This window comes from Pristis pectinata, chromosome 6, assembly GCF_009764475.1.
Source record: "Pristis pectinata isolate sPriPec2 chromosome 6, sPriPec2.1.pri, whole genome shotgun sequence".
NCBI classification, from domain to species: Eukaryota; Metazoa; Chordata; class Chondrichthyes; order Rhinopristiformes; family Pristidae; genus Pristis; species Pristis pectinata.
Genome location: NC_067410.1, coordinates 100,117,097 through 100,130,522, shown reverse-complemented (window position 1 = coordinate 100,130,522; position 13,426 = coordinate 100,117,097). Strand labels below are relative to the sequence as shown.

At 42.0% G+C, this 13,426-nt stretch overlaps 1 protein-coding gene across 1 annotated transcript in view; it reads left to right on the top strand.

The window, feature by feature from the left end:
- The window catches only part of LOC127572097 (sodium/hydrogen exchanger 9-like), a 363,415-nt gene that overhangs the window by 40,861 nt on the left and 309,128 nt on the right, over positions 1-13,426 (top strand). The window lies entirely within an intron of this gene.

Here is a 13,426-nt window from a genome sequence, read left to right as displayed (position 1 = left end):
AAAACGCAATTGATTTTTGCAGTTTATATCCAGAATTGTCCATTGTATTGCTTGGCTTTAAGAGTTGCCCATAGAAACTGGTTCTTGCAAAGAAACGGTGAGCACCATTTTTAAAACCACAGTTCTCACCATAACAACATGAACATCAACAATGAAGGTGAAAGTAATTATTGTAGACTAATTGACAAACTGATGCATGCAGTTACCTAGTAACTGGGAATGCACCAAAAGGTGTTTTTCAAAGTTTTGAAAAGTTCAAGATAAAAATAGAAAGTATTTCATGACCTATGTATGGGCGCCAGCCAATGACATGCTTTAATGGCCACTATTGCACTGTAGTTGCCTTTACACCAAAGGTTGGAGACAGGTTATGGGAGAAAATTAAATAAGTAGGGAAATTAGAATCATTTATTTGGAGTGTGAATATTTCTGCTTCATGTAAGGGAGGCCATCAATAATTTTAAAAGAAAATTAGATCGTTCATTAAGGAGGAGGATTGTTGAAGGCATGAGGTGCGAGATGGAGAATTGGACTACCCTGGACAGCTTATGTGGAAGCAAATGTTGGCATTGACTTGATGAGCTGTGCGGTCTGCTTCAGAATGCTATATACTTATCAAAATCAGTGACAATGAGGACTTCACATTTACTAATGTCCTTATAGTTTATATTTCTAATCAGGTTTGTGACATATTGTTATCAAATACCTGCACATTGGTTTCCCTTTTTATAAGATACCTTCATTAGTCACATGTACGTCGAAACACACAGTTAAATGCATCTTTTGCGTTGAGTGTTCTGGGGGCAGCCCGCAAGTATCACCACACTTCCGGCACCAACATAGCATGCCCACAACTTCCTAACCCGTACGTCTTTGGAATGTGAGAGGAAACAGGAGCACCTGGAGGAAACCCACTCAGACACGGGGAGAACATACAAACTCCTTACAGACAGCAGACGGATTTGAACCAGGTTGCTGGTGCTGTAAAGCGTTACACTAACCGCTACACTACCGTGCCTGCCTGGACTCTGAGGGAGTCTGAAATGGAGCTTTGAAATAGCATGTCCTTAAGGGCCTTGGTTAAAATGTAAGCCATTTCAGAGCAATTGCTGAAAGAAAAGCACTCTCTGAAGCATCAGCAGCAGATGTGAGCAGCATGCAGTTCAAAGCCAGGTTGCCCTTCAAAGAGGAAACGTTAATAAAACGTTTCAAGACATGTGCTCTGTGAATCTACAATGATGTTAATCGTGTGTTGTGACAGGAATCAGCAGTGTAGCAGGGCTGACTGTAAAGCAGAGCCTTGGGCCATTCAGAGGTGTCCTCACGCGTCTGGGTTCCACAGTTGCTGTGCTCGTATAAACAGTGATAAACACATCTACAGAGTGCATTCATCTAAAAGGAGAGCTTCTGAACAAAAGGGATTCATAATATACCTTTTTAAAAAAAGAAGCATAAAGTATTAAAATAAGCCTAGTGTATCACCAGAAGCAAAGTCATTTTAAATGACTATGACAGGATGAGGACATGGTTACCTGAATAAATGATTGAGTCCATAGGATGAACTGCTTGGGAATACTGCTGTTTTTCTGTTGACTGGTTTACTGAGTCTTTTAAGGGACAATTTGATGAGGTGACACTAGACAGTGTTTATCTTCATTGCTGTGCCATTGAGTATTTTTTTGTTTACCAAGGATAGTGAGAGGCATTGTTAACAAGGTAGCAGCTACTTGCAATACCAGTATAGCATTGACAATTTCAGGAAAGTGGTGGTTGTACTAATTGATGTGCAGATATTAGTTACATTTTCTCATTCCTTATTTCACAAAAATTAAATACATACTTCAGAACTACTTGTCACTTAGAGGTATGCTGTCAAAATTATTAAGTTAGAATTACATGGTCAAGTAATATGTAACTGGAATTAATATAACTATGTAAGAATCCAGTGCACAACATTCTACATTCCCCTGACTCCACATTCTCTTCTGCATCATCAGTCCTATGCAGAGTTTTGACCCGAAACGTCGTCTATTCCTTTCCTCTCACAGTTGCTGCTTGACCAGCTGAGTTTATCCAGCAGATTGTTTGTTGCTCCATATCATTTGATAAGGTTTCTCATGGAAGACTCATTCAGAAAGTCAGGAGGCATGGGATCCAGGGAAACTTAGCTGTGTGGATTCAGAATTGGCTCGCCCATAGAAGGCAGAGGGTGGTGGTAGATGGAGAGTATTCTGCCTGGAGGTCAGTGACCAGTGGTGTTCCACTGGGATCTGTTCTGGGACTCCTGCTCTTTGTGATTTTTATAAATGACTTGGATGAGGATGTGGAAGGGTGGGTTAGTAAGTTTGCTGATGACACAAAGGTTGGTAGTGTTGTGGATAGTGTAGAAGGTTGCTGTAGATTACAACAGGACATTGATAGGATGCAGACCTGGGCTGAGAAGTGGCAAATGGAGTTCAACCCGGAAAAGTGTAAAGTGATAAGATTTGGAAGATCAAATTTGAAGGCAGAATACAAGGTTAAAGGCAGGACTCTTAGCAGTGGAGGAACAGAGGGATCTTGGGATCCAGATCCATAGATCCCTCAAGGTTGCCGCGCAGGTCGATATGGTTGTCAATAAGGCGTATTGGCCTTCATTAGTCGGGGTATTGAGTTCAAGAGTCGCAAGGTAATGCTGCAGCTCTATAGAACTCTCGTCAGACCACACTTGGAGTATTGTGTTCAGTTCTGGTCATCTTATTATTGGAAGGATGTGGAAGCTTTAGAGAGGGTGCAGAGGAGATTTACCAGGATGTTGTCTGGATTGGAGAGCATGTCTTATGAGGATAGGTTGAGTGAGCTAGGGCTTTTCTCTTTGGAGAGGAGGAGGATGAGAGGTAATTTGATAGAGGTGTACAAGATGATAAGAGACATAGATCGAGTGGACAGTCAGAGACTTTTATCCAGGGTGAAAATGGATAACACGAGGGGGCATAATTTTAAGGTGATTGGAGGAAGGTATAAGGGGGATGTCAGAGGTAAGTTTTTTTACACAGAGAGTGGTGGGTGTGTGGAACGCAGTGCTGGCAGAAGTTGTGGGGGCAGGTACATTAGGAACATTTAAGAGACTCTTAGATAGCCACATGAACGATAGGAAAATGGAGGGCTGTGTGGGAGGGAAGGGTTAGATAGATAATGGAGCAGGATAAAATGTCAGCACAATTTTGTGAGCCAAAGGGTCTGTACTGTGCTGTAATGTCCTATGTTCTAGCATCTGCAGTTTCTTGTATCTCCACATTCTCTGATCTTTTTGGTCTTTTATGGGGAACCTTACTGAAAGCCTTTTGAAACTGATGTATTATATCTGAAAGATGCATTTCACTGTGTGCTTCGCTGTACATGTGACTAATAAAGAAAGATCTTGTTCTGCTGCATTACTGTTGTCTATCCTTTGTTTTACCTTTTCCAAAAATTTAATTTTGGCCAACCTTTTGAAATCCATGCATACACAGTTTGCCTATTACCCTCAGTTGTTACCATGTCAATATTCATCCACTGGGTCCTATGAGTGTTTTTGCTCTTGCAGTGGGACATATATTCCCTGTACTCTATCACCCTGTTTTAAATATTTTCCTCTGTTGTTGTACATTGTTGTTTGCTAATTTGTTACCTATTTTATCTTTTCAGTTTCTACTCTCAACCACTGAAGATTGGCTTTTCTTCGGCGTTAATCTGGTTGTTGTCATAGTTATGCCCTTCTCTATTACCATATTAAAGCCATTTTATGGTCACTATTGCCCTCATATCTATGTACTTGTACATTCTGGTTCATTCCCTATTACTAAATCCAGCAGCAAATTCTCCCATGTTGGCATTTTTATACATTTGGTTAGAATGGAATCTGTTTCACATTGTAGGAACTCTTTTGCCTTTATCTACCACTCCAGCTCAATTAATCCTATGGTTTTTGATACCCCCTCTGATTATTATTCTATGGTTTTTACTCATTTTCCAATTTGACTAAGTATTTTTTTCCATTTCTCTTCCAGTTGTCTGTAGACTGCACCTGTAGGTGCAATTGATCCTTTATTACTACTTATTGTGATCTATATAGGTTCTATTTTTGCATTCCTATAGCTGAGTCCCTTTTTTCTGCTACCATGATGTTATCACTAATAAGTACAGTGCCCCACCCCCTTTTTATTCTAATTAAGTCATACTCTGCAAAAAAATTTAAATTTTTTTTGTAGTCATGTCCACAACCTACTATATGAAAACAGCAGATGCTGGAAATCTGAAACAAAAGTAGAAAATACTGGAAACACTCGGCAGGTCAGGCAGCATCTGTGGATAGAAAAACAGAGTTAATGTTTCAGTTGGAAGAAGGGTTAACTCTGCTACCCTTTCCACAGATGCTGTCTGATCTGCTGAGTGTTTGCAGCACTTTGCAATTATCCATCTCCCCACTTTTATTGTGCATTGTTATACAAGCAATTTAATTCATTGTTAATAGTATCTCCTCTCTCTTTAAGGTTAACCATCTTTTTAGACTCCTTGAATTCCATTAGTTCCCTCACTGTTAAAGTCCTTCATAGATCCTTCCACCCTTCTTATGAGCTTAGAGTCTCTTTCACCCTATTTAGCCTTTCTGTAAGGACTTGGCTTCCATCTTGGTTCGGGTGGAGTTTATCCCATTGATACAACTTCTAGATGCAGCGTCCCTTGAAAAGTAACCACTTATTCCTACCAAAGTCCTTTAGCCAAATGCTGATTTTTCCAATTTCAGGTAACTCACATCACCCATCCTTTCCCACTCCCATCCATCCTAGTTCTGTCTCCATTTGTTCACTCTTTCTGTCCCTCCCACCCTCATTACCAAGATTCATTACCCTACCTCACCTAGTTCCACCTGCCCTTCACCCACACACCGATCCACCTGGGTTTCTTCTCCCTTGGTTAATGTTTCCTATCCTCTCCCCTCACCTGGCCCCATCTGCCCATCATCCCCCCCCCCTCCCCACACCCTCCTCATCCAGTTCCACCTATCACTTCTGTCTTATTCCTCCCTCTCACTTCCATAGACTGGCGATGTTTCCTCTACACTCTCAGTCCTGACGCAGGGTCTCGACCTGAAATATCGACCAGTCCTTTGCCTCCACAGCTGCTGCCTGACCCACTGAGTTCTTCCAGCAATTTACCTTTTGCTCCTCTGGCCAAATGTCAACTTGCCTAATTGGTGTACTTCTATGCCAGTTTTGATGTGGCTCAGACAATTATCTAGAGATTAGTATTCTCAAGGTCCTTTTTTTTAAATTTAGAGGCCACTGCCTGATACTCTTTCAGCAGAATTTCCACCCTATTTCTATATGTATCTTTTCTTCCCGGATGTCCTCCCCCCTTTAGCCGCCTGCATTGTTCTTCATCACTCTGGGAATTTGACTGGCTAATTCCTGTCATCTGGCATCTTTGCAACCTTGATGCAATTTCCACTTCCTTTTTAGAGCATTTCAGGGGAACTTTGACCATGTTGTTCTGGGGCTGCCTGTCATTGGATGTCCCTGGAACAACAAAATCTTACAAACTTAGCGTTAGACTGGGACACCTGCAGGAAAGTTAAATAATTACCTTAAGCCTTGTGCCATGTACACAGCACAGACTGGTTCTACAACACCCACCTTGCTCTTCCCGTCAGCCCTGGGATCAGCCCATTGAAAATCCTGATGTCTGAAACAGCCCCATTGCTCACAGGTTGCTCCCATCCCCGATCCCTTTGCAACAAACACCTATCCTATCCTCGACCCTCTTCAATGAACTGTCATCCCATCCCCACCATTGCGCCCTTCCCTAGCTACAGCCACAGCACAGACCCGGTCATGCCAGCCATCCTGAACCCTGTCTCCAATAGGACACCAGGCCGCACATTTTCAGTGCTGAAGATATGCAAAGCACAATCAGTTGTACTTGAGACTGCTGATGTTTCCACCAGAGGGACAGTGAGTGAAGGGAATCATTGCTGCTTAGGGCAGGCGCAGTAGTGTAGAGGTTAGCGTAACCCTATTACAGCACCAGCAACTCAGGTTCAATTCCGGCCACTGTCTGTAAGGTATTCATACGTTCTCCCCGTGCCTGCGTGGGTTTCCTCCGGGTGCTCCAGTTTCCTCCCACATTCTAAAGATGTACGGGTTAGGAAGTTGTGGGCATGCTATGTTGGCACCAGAAGCGTGGGGACACTTGAGGGCTGCCCTCAGAACACTCTACGCAAAGATGCATTTCACCGTCAGTTTTGATGTACATGTGACTAATAAAGATATCTTATCTGATGCATCCTTTAGCATGCACTCAAACTTCTGTGCAAACAATAAAGAATGAAGTGCTGCAATGAAGGAATAAATACTGCACAACATCAGCTCCATGCATTTAACAAAATGGTTTTGAATTGATCTAATTAATTGATCCTTCGCATGAAGCCTCTGAAGTGGTTTTTGCCAATTCACGGAGTTTGCTTTTGGATCTGGTACTCTAAGTGTATTGTAGATCTGGGCTCTGATGTTGGAAAAACTGGATGCAAAAACCAGTGAGATTTATAAGTGGAAGTGCTGAGCTTTTCTCTTGATTGAGGCTGAAATAAAAGACATGGTTGACTTTGTCAAGTTACTTCTCTGCAGAACAAAGCAGGAGGACAGGTGAGGGATGAGGCCATGGAGAGGTTATTAGTTTATTGATTCTGGGCACACCCATTTGCTGGCAGACAAGGAGGGAGTACAGAAAAATGATGTATTATTATTCACAGAGCCATACAGAATGGAAACAGGTCATTCAACCCAACTGGTCCATGCCGAGCAAGATGTCCCATTTGCCAGTGTTTGGCTAGTAACCTCTAAACCTTTCCAATCCATGTACCTGTCCAGCTGTCTTTTAAATGTTATTATTGTACCTGTCTCAACCACTTCCTCTGGCAGCTCATTTCACATTGATACCACCCTTTGTGTGGAAAAAAAGTTGCTCCTCAAGTTCCACTTAAATCTTTTGCCTCTCACCTTAAACCTATGCCCTCTAGTTCTTGGTTCCCCAACTCTAGGAAGAAGACAGAGGTCATTCACCCTATCTATGCCCCTTATGATTTTATACACGCTGAGAATGTTAAATTATTAAGCTAATTTTAGTAATTGAGCATTTGCTTAACATGGTTAGTGGGTTTGAAGTAAATATATTAATTCTGGCAGTAAGAAAACAATTTGAAAGTCTATGCCTCTACTTAGTGTCAAAGAAAGAGAGAGAGAAAGACTCATATTTGCTCACCTTTTACTTTTCATAGACAGTGGTGTCCTTTCAATGGTACACATTCAATTCTCTGATAATTACTCTTGGTTAATAGATGAAGGTGATACCAAGAAAAGACAGCAGAAGATCCTCAAATCTTTCCCTAACTGGTAGTTACATCAGAATGAAGCTCAATAGCTTGATCCAGTTTGCATTCTCTTTTAACGCACTGTAGTATTCAGCTAAGCCAAAATCTTAGACAGAAGTTATCCCAATACAGTATGTTACGATAATTCAATTTTACTATGACGGTAGGAATAATTAAACCTATCACAATTCTGTTATTAGCTCAATTTGTGATAGTTTGCCAAGAGTGTAATAGAATCAGACAGCAGAAAGAAAATAGAAGGATAAAAAATATCACAGCCATCAAACTTATGAGAATTAAGCACATGTGTATGTTTAGTATCAGTCTGTGCTACATGTTTGGTGCTATGGTTTATTCTGTAGACAATGAAACCACTGAGCTATTCAGTCAATTATTTCAAAGAGCCTCAGCAGGAGTTACTGTTAATGGTATGATACTGAAATAATGTTAAGTTACATTAATTTTCCTAATGGGGCAGAAAGTCTCACCGTTACACTGATTCTTTCTCCTTATGGGACACTGGAACATAAAGAGAAAAATGATTTTCCTCACACTATCGTAGAGACCTCAGTGTAACATACTCCAGTGTGCTATTTGACTGATTTATCCAATATAGAGTTTGGTTTACATTATTTCCAACAAAAACTCAAAGGATAAAATTTACCACTATGCCAAAAAAGGAGACATTAAGGCATTTAGCCAAAACTGGTCAAAGAACCAAATGTTAAGGAGCATCTTAATGCAGGCGGGTGAGGTGGAGAGACTTAAGCAAGGAATTTTGAAGCATCGTAAGTAGACAAGTAAAAGCGCAACACACATTTGTTGGGTCATAATATTGAGTGGTACAGAAGATGCCAGGATTAGAGGAATACTAAGTTTTCCAAAGATTAGTGATTAGTGAGTATATCCTGGGTAAGTCCAGTTGTTTTGATGAGTAATTTCTCATTCCAAATCTGACATTTTGACCACCTGTGGGATCTTTAATGGAAAATTGCAGTATCCTAGCAACAAATTGAGGTGGTGCAGTAAATTGGGTTTATTGTGGGAAGTTGCGTTCTTTCAAATCACTAGTCGAAATGATGCCCTTATCCCCTGAAGGGTCATTTAAAAAAAGGTTGAAACTGCTATGCTTATTACAACCCAAATCAGGCTAATTCCCTTCAGTTTAGCTAGCGTGATGGGTATTTATCTGAACTATCTTGGGTTAGATTAGAACATCAAACCGAGTTTGGTGGCTGAAGAATACAAATGAGAGGCGGAAGGTTTGGAACAGAAAGCATCAAGCTGCTGCTCTCTCCCACTGTAGAACTGTTGCTCTGCATGAATAAATGATTCACAGTGGGGGTTCCAACCTTGGTTAAGGAATCCTTTTTCTTTGAAAAGAGATTTACAAGCAACAGTGACAGATAACTTGAGAGGTCAATCTTTTAACTTAAATAAAAGATTGACCTCCCAAATGTAAGTACCTGCTTGAAGGTTTATGCCTTTTTCCTGGTAATGTGTCTTCTAATAACAGTAGACTGATTGACTTATTATGACACAGAAGGAGGACTTGTGGTCCATATCTGTCTCAGCAGAGCAGTCTCATCAGTCCCATTCCCCATGTCCTTATTCATCTGTCCCCTTGCATCTTATTCTCTCTCACATGCTCATCAATTCCCCTTTGATTCTTTTGCCATTTACCTACACTAAAGGGTAATTTACAGGATCTAAGTAAACTTCTCTCATGTCTTTGGGATAAGAGAGGAAACTGGAGCACCTGAAGGAAACCACATAGTCACGGGGAAGACGTGCAATCTCTGTATGGATAGCACTAGAGGTTAGGATCGATCCCAGGTCTCTAGAGCTGTAAGGCATCAGCATTAATCGTTGTGCCACCTTGCTACCCTCAAAGATCTCACTAAGTAACTCTGCTCATTAAATTATCATTCGGCTGAAAATCCAAGGTGAAGGGTTTGTACCAAGGTAATGGCGACATTTTGACTTACAGTTCCAATCAGCGATGCTCACATAAAATATATAGGTTAATGCCTATTGCCAAATAGTGCACATGGGAATGCAATTTAAATATTACTATAATTTATACTGAACTTTGTTGACCCAAAAGCTTCCCTTGGTAACAATGGTCAGGTTGCATATATTTGTAAGATGGATAGTCTGATAACTTTTTGGGATGCTGTCTATAGCTGATGAAAGTAGTTTTTAGTTTTATAATTATTTCATCACTAAAGAGACGAATACATATCTGTGTTGAGCAACCTCATTCCTCACTGAGAGAAGTCAAGTCTGTGTCAGCACTTGTGTTGCTATATCTGTCAAGTGTCCTCATTAAAAAAAAATGGGGAGCTTCATGCTGTGCTGTCATTGAATAATAGGAATTAATTTAATGGGACAATGGTTGTCATGCTGTCTAGCTTAGATGAGGCATGGCGTAACCGGAATAAAGAGCTGTAGTTTAACTCAGTGCTGAGGATCATTCATGGATCATTTTCATCTTCTCCCTTAGCACTGAGTTTGCCATCCTCTGGTGTTCTCTAACTTGGGCCTTGGTTCATCTGTTTTGAAGAAAGGCTACATTTTGCAACAGGTGTGCTTCACTGATGGGTGCATTCCCAAAGGATCGGTTTCCTAATTCAGTATCTCCCTGTGACAAGAGCTTACCGTGAGGGTGGTTATGCTTGCCCTGATGTGTTTTTCAGTCCTTTTCACTGCAATCCTGTACCTCACCACCCTCAAACTTCTTGCTGGAGTGGAGTTAACCTACAAGATTAATGGAAAACTCCTCAAGGCTAAATCACCTTAATTCCAGAATTAGGGTCATGCCAACCTCAGTGACTGAACTGTCGTACTCAGGTAACACATACAAACTCGCATAGAGGCTGAGTTCCAAGCCATCATTGATTCTGTCACTGAAGCATATATATGTGTGTGTGTATATAGATATATATATTCACACACACATACACATAAAAAACATTTGTAAGACTAAGATCCTCTACCAACCTGCCTCCATTGTACAGTGCAACCTTCTGACAACACAGATGCACAATAAAGCCCTGCAAAATGTGGACCTGTTCCCATTAACTTGGAAGGCACCTCCCAGAGAAGCTAAACACCAGTGATAAAATTCACCATCACTTTTGGTGCTCCAGTGTAGAGGTTGGCCGCCTAAGGGGAAAGGATGTTTCAAGATCAAGACCTCAGACTTGGTACAGAACTCATGATCTACCAGCCAGCAGTGATCCCCAGCTTCCCATGGGCTTCTGAGACTTGAACTACCTACAGAGGTCACTTAAAGGCACTGGGGAAATGTCACAAATACTGCCTCTGGAAAATGCTATGACTCCACTGGCAGGATAAATGAGCCAATGTCAGTGTCCTCTCCCAGCTGCTGAGGCTATAATTTCACTCAGTCTTCTACACACGACAGGCCATATCATTCACATGCTCAGCAGCAGACTCTGGAAACACATACACTATTCCAAGCTCTGGAGACACAGGAGACTGCAGATATTGGAATCTGGAACAAAAAATAAATTGCTGGAAGAACTCACTGGGATAAGCAGCATCCACGGAGGCAAAGGGATGGTCGATATTTCAGGTTGAGACCCTGCAACACTCTTCCAAGAGAAGCAAGGACTGCAGATGCTGGAATCTGGATAAAAAACACGATGATGCTGGAGGAACTCAGCAGGCCAGGCAGCATCCATGGAGAAAAGCAGGCGGTCGTCGTTTTGGGTCAAGACCCCTCTTCAGGACTGACACTCTTCCAAACTCTGTTGTGGGAAGGGAGTAGCACTGGACAGCCGTAATGATTCATGGAAGTTCACAGAACATTCTTACAACGTCCCCATTGACTCCAGGGAGTCCCTGACCTGCAGTCACTCAATGTAGTGATGGAGCATTTGAACATTGTGTCCATGTGGTGTGGGCACAGAGGCCCAGTGTAAATGACAGAAGGAGAGCATCTCCTTCCAAACTACCCACCAGCCTGCCCTGCCGGCACATCTGCCCCACCTATGGAAAACCTCCAGATTGTGCTCATCAGCCACCTCAGAACCCACACAATGGGAACAGAAGGATACTGACAGACTGCCTCAAGAACGATGGTACTGGAGATTGCCAAATTGGAGAACTTCTGATCTCTCCAAGGGTTGAGATTAAGGTGCTGATGTTCCCATTGCACGTGGGGAATATTTTTTGCATTGAAGATCGAGGCATTCTGAATCTGTAGAAGCCAAAACTCCAAAGATCCAGGGAATGAAACTAGTAGAGGGTTGGCATTGGAATGACCTGGTTTTGGTGAGATGAGTGGTGAGATTGGGAGCAGAGCTTGAGGGGCAGGATTTACACATTGCTACCTTGAGAAGAGAGAGTTTAAGGCTATGATTGCACTGCCAATGGTGAGATGTTTTAACGAGCTGTAGAATGAGGATCTATTGGCTGGGATGAAAGGTTTAGGCTTAGGAACATGTGTATTGAGAGGTGAAAGTGTGTATGAACAGAAAGAAGTACCGAGTTATACAAGAGCAACAAAGGACTGCCGACACTGGAATCTAGATGGAAAAACACTATGATGCTGGAGGAACTCAGCAGGCTAGGCAGCATCCATGGAGAAAAGCAGGCGGTCAACGTTTCGGGTCAGGACCCTTCTTCAGGACTGGAGATAGGAAAAGGGGAAGCCCAATATATGGGAGGGAAAAGCAGAGCAGTGATAGGTGGACAAAAGAGGGGATGGGTGTGGGGGTTACTTAAGTTGGGAGAATTCAATGTTCATGCCATTAGGCTGCAAGGTTCCAAGATGGAAAGTGAGGTGCTATTCCTCCAATTTGCACTTGGAATTCTCCTGGCAGTGGAGGAGGCCAAGGACTGACATAACAGTGATAGTGTGGGAGGGGGAGTTGAAGTGACTGGCAACGGGGAGATGCAGATCACGGTCATGGATGGACTGTAGGTGTTCTGCGAAACAGTCACCTAGTCTGCATATGGTCTCGCCAATGTAGGAGGCCACACTTGGAGCACCGAGTACAGGGCTCCCTCTGTTCCATAAATCAGTCATATAACCTTTTACAAAAGACTGGTTTGGCTATGACTGGCATGTCCAGTTAAACACCAAATTTTAAGAAATTTGATGTCTTCATCAAAAGATACCTATCACTATCTCTTACCTGCATCTACCTATCACCACATTGTGCCCACCCCACCTCCCCTCTTTTGTCCATTTATCACTGCTTAGCTTTTCCCTCTTATACAGTATATTGGGTTTCCCCTGTTCCTTCAGTCCTGAAGAAGGGTCCTGACCCGAAACGTTGACCGCCTGCTTTTCTCCACGGATGCTACCTGGCCTGCTGAGTTCCTCCAGCATCATAGTGTTTTTCATGTGAGTTATATAAGCATTGGTGAAGTTACAATGCTGAAGTAATAGGTTGCAATCAGGTGGTTTTGAATACACTGAGGGCACTTTGGTGGGCTTTTAATGTGTACACAAGTTAAATATAAAAGGAATGTTAAGAAAATAATTTCAGTCATTGGATGCCTACTAATCAATGCAGAGGATCTTATGCAGCATAAATGGTGTAATCTTCCCATTATTATTCCCATCTCGTTATGTCCTCTCCTCTTTCCTTCTGTTCTCTAAACAGTCCCTTATCAATGGGGACTCAGTGCTGACATAGCCTCCAGAATGGTTTCTGTAGCCAGGCTTATGTGTTTGTGTGAGCCAAGGAGTGGAATAATTCCAATGCTAATCAGATTATTGCAGGAATACAATGGAAAATAACAACACAGTATGTGTCAGTGTAAACTAAATAAGCCCAACTGGAAAGATCCAATGCAACAGTTCCAGGAACCTCCAGATCTAATGTGTGCAAAATATGAATGCTTATAAAATTTTATGCTTTCAGAATTTCCTCCATTCTCCAGAACAGCTCAGCAGTGCTAATGGAGAAGAAATTGGTTGGCTTAATTAAGCAGCAGAGAAACTTTAAGGCTGTACTGTTCTTTGTACATGCCTCTGATCATCACTGCAATAAATTTCCA